At 39.6% G+C, this 9,761-nt stretch overlaps 1 long non-coding RNA gene and 1 pseudogene across 1 annotated transcript; both read left to right on the top strand.

The window, feature by feature from the left end:
* The first annotated feature begins 685 nt into the window (after positions 1-685).
* On the top strand, positions 686-8,974 carry LOC121787567 (annotated as a pseudogene).
* LOC121787578 lies at positions 3,352-4,241 on the top strand. The gene is made up of 2 exons (XR_006047513.1): positions 3,352-3,508; positions 3,787-4,241. It is a non-coding gene; the product is annotated as an uncharacterized LOC121787578 (long non-coding RNA).
* Positions 8,975-9,761: the final 787 nt, after the last annotated feature.

Raw genomic sequence — 9,761 nt, 5'->3', positions numbered from 1 at the left:
ATATAATTAGGCAAAGTTTCATTATTTTTACAATATACATGTATTTAATTATATATTGTAGCATATGGTATAGTATTTTATTGATATACATTTTTTTTCTAAAATTACCAGTTTGTAATTATGATACTCATTTTATCCTTGAGATTTGTACCATACATTAATATTTTGTCTGTTGTACTTTCTTTCTCCCTTTGTTTTTGTCGACTTCAACCTTAATTTTCATTTAGTTATTTTTCAATATATTTTATTTGACAGTCCTAATTATGAATTATATTAGTTTTAACTACTGAAAATTATTTTAACAAGCCTTTGTTTCGATCATCGATTTTGTAATTTTGTGTGGTTGGACTTAAAAATTTTCTAAAGATTTACTGTATGATTCATCAATTTGATTTAGCGACCCTAACGAGTCTGTATCACTTACACAAAATCAAACTCACTTTATTTGGGTGAAATCATGAAATTGAATTTAGGAGCATCTATAGATAGTTAAAAGAATGTAGCTCTGAAAACTAGTGAATAACTGATTTAACTAACTTTTTATTTCATTTTATCTACCTCTACCCCTCAAATATCTATTCTTCCCCTTTCTTCTCCCTCTCTCTCAAAATTCAACCACTTTTTATACATGTCATACTCACATTGCATCCTAGAATTACTGGATTTCACTAAATAATAGCATAGCATGGCAGAAGGGCAGGAGGATGATTCTCAAAAGTGGGTTCTTGAGAAAATACACATTGATACCATGGCTGAAGTGGCAATGGAAGAAGATAGCAAAAAACAGTTTTCTTCGTCTCTATCTTTCAATGAGAGATCCGCCAGTTTGAGGCACAGGAAGGCGGTCCACAGCTCCGGCCCTGCGATGGAAAGGATGGAATCCGGTGCGAAGAGGGGCCTAATGAGCCTCCGGTTTCTTGACAGGGCCAAGACGGGGAAGGAAGAGGATGCGTGGAAGGACATCGAGAAGCGTTTCCACAACAATTCTGTCGATGGCATGCTGTTTAAAGACAAGTTTGGGGCCTGCATTGGTATTTTCCTTCAATTCTGGAAGATAAACCTTTTTTAGCAGCTTAGAATGTGACCATTTTTCTTGTGGAAGGGATGGGAGACAGCAAGGAATTCGCAGGGGAGTTGTACGAGGCACTGGCAAGGCGTAGAAACATCGCCACTGAGAAAGGGATAAACTTGCTACAACTGAGGAAATTTTGGGAAGACATGACAAATCAAGACTTGGATGCAAGGCTTCACATATTCTTTGACATGTAATAAAATTTTGTAGTTTGAGAATAGGATGCTCAAGTGTAGCTTGACTATGTTTTTCGGGTTGTGATACGAGGATTCTTTTTACCTTTGCAGGTGTGACAAGAATGGTGATGGGAAGCTATCAGAGGATGAGGTTAAAGAGGTGAGCATCAAGTTTATTATAACAAAAAAATTGGTTTTCATATATAGTCAACTCAATATGTATGTTCTGTCAAGTTAAGGTTCTAGTGATGAGTGCATCTGCAAACAAACTATCAAAGTTCAAGCAACAAGCCTCGACATATGCTGCATTGATTATGGAAGAGCTAGATCCCGATAATAAAGGATATATAGAGGTACCACCCTTTTGATCCCATCATCCTTTCATTTAATTGAAAATTGAACTCTCTTTGTATTGATTCAAACAGATGTGGCAACTCGAAGCACTACTAAGAGGGATGGTTGGATCATAAGAAACCCCGAGATCGGACAAGAAAACAAGCACACTAGCAAAAACCATGATCCCCAAAGAATATAGGACTCCAATAAGCCGATTCATGTCCAGGACTAAGGAGAAATTCTTCGAAAACTGGAAAAAGATATTGGTCATCATTCTATGGCAGGGCATAAATGTGTCCCTCTTCACTTGGAAGTTGAATTATTATCAGCGTGTACCTGCTTTCAAAGTTCTCGGTTTCTGCCTTTGTTTCGCCAAGGCTGCAGCTGAGACAGTCAAGTACAACATGGCCGTCATCCTAGTGCCTGTTTGCAGAAGAACTCTGACAAGTCTACGAGAGACATTCCTAGGCAAATTCATCCCTTTTGATGAAAACATCAACTTCCACAAGATGGTTTCGGGGGAGGTTATGCTGGGATCCGTAGTTCATATAATAATGCACGTGAGCTGCAATTTTGTCAAGATATCAAGATGCCCTAAAGATCAGTTTGATACTCTTTTTGGACCACTCTTCATGTTAATATAGTATATGATTTCTATCCCACATCGGTTATGTAACATAGCCTAGCTTAGTTACTTGTATATATATGTGGCCTATGTTTACTAATGAGATATACACTACTACTTTCTCCATTATGTCTCTATATTTTACTGTTCTACATGGTATCAAAGCGGGTTCGAATTCGTAGCTAGTTTTGTAAAAAAAAAAAAAAACGAAAATTAGGGTTTCGAAAATTAGGGTTTTTTTTTTCTGCCTCCGCTGCTCCTGCTCCTGCTCCGCTGCTCTGCAACTGTTATCTGCCTGCAACCTTATCTGGCTACTGTTCTACTCCTACTCCGTTGCTCTGCGCTATCATCTGCCTGCGCTGCTGCCCGCTACTTCTTTTTTATTGACTTGCACTCTTGCCTACTGCTCTGCATCGGATTTACTCTCGTTTTATCATGTCTGATTTTAGACCTCCAATTGGAACCACCATTAAGCTGAATGGTTCCAACTATATGCTTTGGTCTCGTGCTTTTCTCCTATTTTTGGGATCACAGAAGAAGAAAAGCCATGTTCAAACTGCCCCGCCTGCTACTACAGATGCCAACTACGACACTTGGTGTGCCGATGACTGCTCCGTCATGACTTGGCTTCTCAATAGCCTAGAACCAGCCATCAGTCAAAATATCATGTGCTTGGATAGTGCCAAAGCCATGTGGGATGCTCTACGGGAGATGTTCTTCAATGACAAAAACGTTTCTCGGGTATTTGAATTATATGAGAAACTTTTCTCTCATACTCAGGATACTCAGTCAATGATTACTTCTCTACCTTGAAAGGCCTTGCTGATGAGATCTTAGTTTATCATCCTCTTTCCTGTGATGCCACAACAAGAGCAAAACAATGGGAGGAATTCATGGTAGCAAAATTTTTGTCAGGTCTTAATGCTGATCTCCAGCCACTTCGAGATAGCTTAATGGCTAGTGATGACATTCCAACGTTGTCTAATGCGTTGTCTCGCGTTCTTCGTGTCTCCACCGGGCGTACGGAATCCACCTCATTTGATAATTCAGCTATGTCTGCTCGCGGTCGAGGTTCGTATGGTGGACGTGGCCGTGGATAGGGACGTGGCCGAGGTCGAGGACGATGGTTTCATGGTCGACTATGTGATCATTGTGGTCGTTCGAATCATGAGTCTGATAAGTGTTGGAAGAAGTTTGGCAAACCAGATTGGGCTAATAACATTGAGTTTGCTGCGCCAAGTTCTTCATCTACTACTACTGATGCCTCTACCTCTGTAGCTGCGTTTTCTGTGTCTCCTGGTAAGTCTTGGATGTTGGATTCAGGTGCCTCTACCCATATTACTGGTACAAAATCCATTTTGACATCTTTTTCTCCATCTTCTCTCCCATCTGTTCGTCTTGCTGATGGCAACTATTCTCCTGTAACTGGCACTGGTGTTGTCAAACCCACTACTCATATTACCCTTGATAATGTTTTGTTTGCCCCAAATTTTCCAGTCAGCTTAATATCTATTGGTCAGCTAACAAAAACTCACAATTGTTCTGTCACTTTTTATCCTTCATATTGTATCTTTCAGGACCTGCAGACGAAGAGGACGATTGGTGGAGGACATGAGCGTGGCGGTCTGTACTACTTGGATAATGTTTCACCTGTCTCTCCTAGTGCTCTCTCTGCTGCTGTGTCTCCATATCAGTGGCATTGTCGTCTTGGTCATCCGTCTTCTGCTAGTCTTCGTAGTTTAGTTCCAGTTGCGTCTGTTGATTTTAATTGTGAGTCATGTGAGTTGGGCAAACACCATCGCACTTCCTTTCCTTCTCGAGTCGAGACTCGTAGCTCTTCTATTTTTGATTTAGTTCATTGTGATGTTTGGGGTCCGAGTAGGATTGAGTCCAGAGGGGGTTTCAAGTATTTTCTAATTCTTGTTGATGATTATTCCCGTATGTCATGGTTGTATTTGCTTAAACACAGAAGTGAAGTCCCTACTGTTCTAAAATCTTTTTATCATGAAATAAAGACCCAATATTCTGTTGATCTGCGTGTTCTTCGTACTGATAATGCTCTTGAGTTCACACAACAGTCTATCTCATTTTTTTGTGAATCTCATGGTATAATTCATCAAACCTCTTGCTCTCACACTTCTCAACAAAATGGGGTAGCTGAGCGTAAGCATCGTCATGTTTTAGATGTTGCGCGTACTCTTATGTCTCACATGCATGTGCCTCTAAGTATCTATGGTCTGATGCTGTTCTTACTGCATGCTTACTTATTAACAGGATGTCATCTAGTGTGTTGCATGGGGATATTCCTTTTTCGTGTCTTCATCCTGATAAACCTCTTTATCATATTCCTCCACGCATTTTTGGATGTACTTGTTTTGTTCATGATCTGACTCCTGGGTTGGATAAGTTGTCTCCTCGCTCTATTAAGTGTGTTTTTCTTGGTTATTCTAGAACCAAAAAGGGATACCGATGCTTTGACCCTCTTACCAAACGTCATTATATCTCTGCAGACGTTACTTTCTTTGAGTTTCAGCCTTATTTTACTCATTCTCAAACTAAACCAACCAGCCAGTTATATCATACTCCTTTACCTGCCCAAACTTTTGTTTCTCATATGTCTTCTGCTCCTCCTGCTCCTCTTTTACAGGTCTATACACGACGTCGTCGACCTGCAATAGCCCCTGAAGCCCCTGAAACAGTACCAACAGTCTCATGTCCACTGCCACAGTCATCTTCGCCTCCAGCTTCTGAAGATCCACCTCCTTCTGATGAGTTACCCATAGCCATTCGCAAAGGTAAACGTACTTGTACCACCAAACACCCCGTATCTAATCATGTTTCCTTTACTCGCTTGAGTGCTCCTTTTCGTGCCTTTGCTCTTTGCCTTTTGTCTACAGTGATTCCAACTTCTTACCAAGAGGCACTCAAACACCCTTTATGGTGAGCCGCTATGGATGAGGAGATGCGATCTGGTCCATGCCCCTGATTCGGTGGATATTGTGTCTTGTCGTTGGGTGTTTACCATAAAATTTCTGGCTGATGGCAGTATTAATCGTTACAAAGCTCGGCTTGTGGCCAAAGGATACACGCAAACTTATGGTATTGATTACTTTGAGACGTTCTCGCCCACTGCTCGTATGAATTCAATCCGAATTCTGTTCTCTTTGGCTATTAATCTTTCGTGGCCCATGTATCAACTTGATGTGAAGAATGCTTTCTTGTATGGTGATTTGACTCTGACGGTCTTTATGGAGCAACCTCCGGGATATGTTGCTCAGGGGGAGGATGCTACTAAAGTTTGTTGTCTCAAAAAGGTAATTTATGGCCTTAAACAAAGTCCCAAGGCGTGGTTCGATAAGTTCAGCAGTGTCCTTGGAACTATTGGTTTTAAGCAATGCAAGTCTGATCATTCGGTTTTTGTGCGACATCAAGCATCGGGTATTGTTATTCTCATTGTATAATATACTCATATCTGAAAGTGATGTTCGTGGAATTGAGGAAACTAAGAAATATTTGCAGCAACATTTTGTTATCAAGGATCTGGGCCGTCCTAAGTATTTCTTGGGAATTGAAATTGCACACGGAAATTCTGGAGTGTCTCTATCTCAGCAAAAGTATGCTACAGATCTATTGAAAGAAACTGGACTACTTGGAGCAAAGCCCATTGATACTCCTATGGAGGTTGATCCAAGTGTTTGGGATGACAGTGGAGAAGTCTTGGAGGATAAAGCTAAGTATAGACGTCTAGTTGGAAAACTTATCTACTTGACAGTAACAAGGCCGGATATTTCCTTTGCTGTTGGCTTAGTCAGTCGTTTTCTGGATAAGCCTAAGCAAGTTCACTGGGATGCCGCTATTCGAATTCTTCAATATGTCAAGAAATCTCCCGGCAACGGATTGTTATTCAAAAAGAATGGGCATCTAAAAATTGAAGGATATTCTGATGCTGATTATGCTGGTTCTAAGTCTAATAGAAAGTCTACTTCTGGATATTGCACCTACTTGGGAGGAAACCTTGTAACTTGGCGAAGCAAGAAACAACATACTGTTGCGAGATCGTCTGCCGAGGCCGAGTATAGAGCTATGGCTCATACTGCTACTGAGATGATCGGAGTCAAGAATCTACTTGGAGAATTGGGATTCACTTTCAATGAACCTTTACCTATGCATTGTGATAACCAAGCTGCAATCTATATTGCAAACAATCCGGTTTTTCATGAGAGGACTAAACATATTGAAGTTGATTGTCATTTCATTCGAGAGTGTGTTTTGAATCGGACAATTAGTACTCCTTTCACTTCATCGTCTAACCAAATTGCTGATATCTTCACAAAACCGTTGCCTGTGAAGCGTTTCTCAGAACTTTGTACCAAGCTGGACTTGATCAATATATATGATCCAGCTTGAGGGGGAGTGTTAATATAGTATATGATTTCTATCCCACATCGGTTATGTAACATAGCCTAGCTTAGTTACTTGTATATATATGTGGCCTATGTTTACTAATGAGATATACACTACTACTTTCTCCATTATGTCTCTATATTTTACTGTTCTACACTTCAATTACAAGCAGCCAACTTATATGGATTTGCTGTTCAGCATCGAGGGGATTACTGGAATTATAATGATAGTTTTGATGCTTTACGCCTACATATTGGCAGCTCACTCATTTAGAAGGAACATGGTTAAGCTGCCTGGGCATTTTCATGCTTTGTCAGGGTTCAATGCCTTCTGGTATGCTCATCATCTTTTGGCTGTGGTTTACCTCCTCTTACTCGTCCATGGTTGGTTCCTTTTTCTCACCCCGGAATGGTATAAGAAGACGGTATGCCATGTTCGAATACACATTTCTTTCTCTTGTTTCTCTAAATTCTCCATTGAAATGCGGACTTATTTTACAGACATGGATGTATGTGTCAGTGCCAATGCTGATCTACACCACTGAGAGAATTCTCACACTCCATGACCGAAACTACAAAGTTGACATCAATAAGGTAAGGTAACATAGCACCATATATCACTTGACACCAATAAAGTTCACAGTATTTTTTCTTGTTTTGGAAGCTTAGGCTGTCATATATACTGGGAATGTATTAGCCCTTTACATGAGCAAACCTCCAGGATTCAAATACAAGAGTGGGATGTACCTATTTGTCAAGTGTCCTGACATATCTAACTTTGAATGGTAATCTTACAATAACATTCTTGTTAATACTTTTTGTCATCAAATTTTACACTCTATAGACTTTGCTTTACAGGCATCCATTCTCCATCACTTCAGCACCAGATGACGAGTATCTGAGCGTCCATGTACGCACATTGGGAGACTGGACAACGGAGCTCAAGAATCGCTTTGAAAAGGTTAATTTCCGATTGCTTTATTGGACATACAACTAAAAGGCCTCTTCTCACTATAATTATTCATTCTACACAGGCTTGTGAACCTCAAGCCGAAAGACAAAGCAGGGGAGATCTAGTGAGAATGGAAACTAAAGCATACAAAGAAACTCCACAGGAGTGAGAAATTCTAATCATATTTTATAAACTTCAACAAACCATAATTCTAATTCATCTCTTTCCACAGATTCCCAAAAATTGTCGTTAAAGGGCCGTATGGCGCCCCAGCACAGGATTACAAGAAATACGACATCCTTCTGCTTATCGGTTTAGGCATTGGGGCTACTCCATTTATCAGCATTATCAAGGACATAGTGAACAATGAATCACGCTCGGTAAAATCTACAATGAATTCAACACATTTGTACACAAAATGGGATGAGGCTATACTAAACAGATTATATAACTTTCTGAATCAGGTACCAGATGATGTGCCTGCAGACAGTCATGGTCCGGAAAGAGCATATTTCTATTGGGTTACTAGGGAACAAGGGTCATTCGACTGGTTCAAAGGTGTTATGGATGACATGCGGAATACGACCATCATGTGAGCTCAATGCATCAAACTCATCATGTTATAAAACAAATTTTTTTCTAAACAAGTTTGTTGTTTCTTCCAGCATATCGTAGAAATGCACAACTACCTGACAAGCATGTATGAGGAAGGAGATGCTCGATCAGCACTAATAGCAATGGTGCAGTCGCTGCAACATGCCAAGAATGGAGTGGACGTCGTCTCAGATAGCAGGGTAAGCACATTCGCAACTATAACAACTCACAACCAAAAGAAATGCATGTTATCTTGATTTTTTTTGAGGTTGTTTTGGAGCAGATACGAACTCATTTTGCGCGTCCCAACTGGAGAAAAGTCTTCACTCATTTAACATCTGTACATCCTTCTAGTAGGATAGGTAAAGCCATGATTTCCTTAACAATACTGGAAAACTCATTACAAAACACAAGCATCTTCAAAGCTGAAATCGAAATATTGCACCTGTTTCAGGAGTGTTCTACTGTGGAAGTCCAATGCTAACGAAGACACTCAAGAGGCTCTGCCAAGAATTTAGCTTAGATTCATCTACTCGATTCCATTTCCACAAGGAGAACTTTTAGAACTTTAAGCTATAGGTCGTAATGACAGAATATTCCGTCACTAAAGCGAAGCAGTCCCCTATGTTTTCTGTCATTGGGTGGATTAATAGCTTTAGTGATGGACAAATCCGTCGCTAATATTTTTTTACAAGTTTTTCTAATGACGGATCTGCCGAAACTTACTATGTCACTAACCTGTTAAGTGAAGAAATTTCACTGATTAGTGACGGATAATTTCATCACTAAATGGCGAGTTTTTTGTAGTCTCATATCCAACAGTTTTCACATTTCTGGTCTGTTCTCATGGATAACACATTATACAGACAAATACCAACCAAACTGATAGGGATGACTTATGCTATATTTGTATCATTTTGATAAAAGATGACTCAACTCTAAAACCCAAACATATTGATAAGCTGAAAATAGATCGTTTGAATAGTCACCTTTCATCTTCAGAGGTGAAGGTCCTACATTTTCCTATAACTGGAAGAAACTATAAGTTTTTTTATAGACAATTTCCATTTACATGCATCTTTTCCCATGATATGTCTACCATATTCTTTACCAAGTTATATGTTAACATGATATTGCTAGTTTGCATATAAATCCCATTTTTCCAGGTTGCAGCACAACAAGTAGTGAGACAGGAGTGATCTTAATATAGCTTGAAGTGACTTGAGTGTGAGGTGAAACAAGAATCCACTAAGCCGGTGGATCATGATTTTTTTTTTTTTTGTAAGATTGGTGAGTTATCCTCCCTTTTCCAAGTAAGTGCACCACTACATGTAATGGATTGTGCTGTTTAAGACCTAATACCATCTAAATATCATTCATTATTTTCATCTACAGATGCTGCCTTGTTTACCCAAAAATGTTTGTTCCATTACTTATCATCTTCTGCATTTTCTATCTAAACATAGGTTGTTGACTATTGATCTAATTAAACACAGATGTAGATGTGCAACTTGTGTCCAATAGTACACCCACTAAGCCACTTGTTGGCTTTTCCTATGGCCTTTTATCATTTGGAAATTGTTGATAACTGTGTGTTATAGTA

This window comes from Salvia splendens, chromosome 2 (assembly GCF_004379255.2).
Source record: "Salvia splendens isolate huo1 chromosome 2, SspV2, whole genome shotgun sequence".
NCBI classification, from domain to species: Eukaryota; Viridiplantae; Streptophyta; class Magnoliopsida; order Lamiales; family Lamiaceae; genus Salvia; species Salvia splendens.
This window is presented reverse-complemented; position numbering and strand designations above follow the sequence as displayed.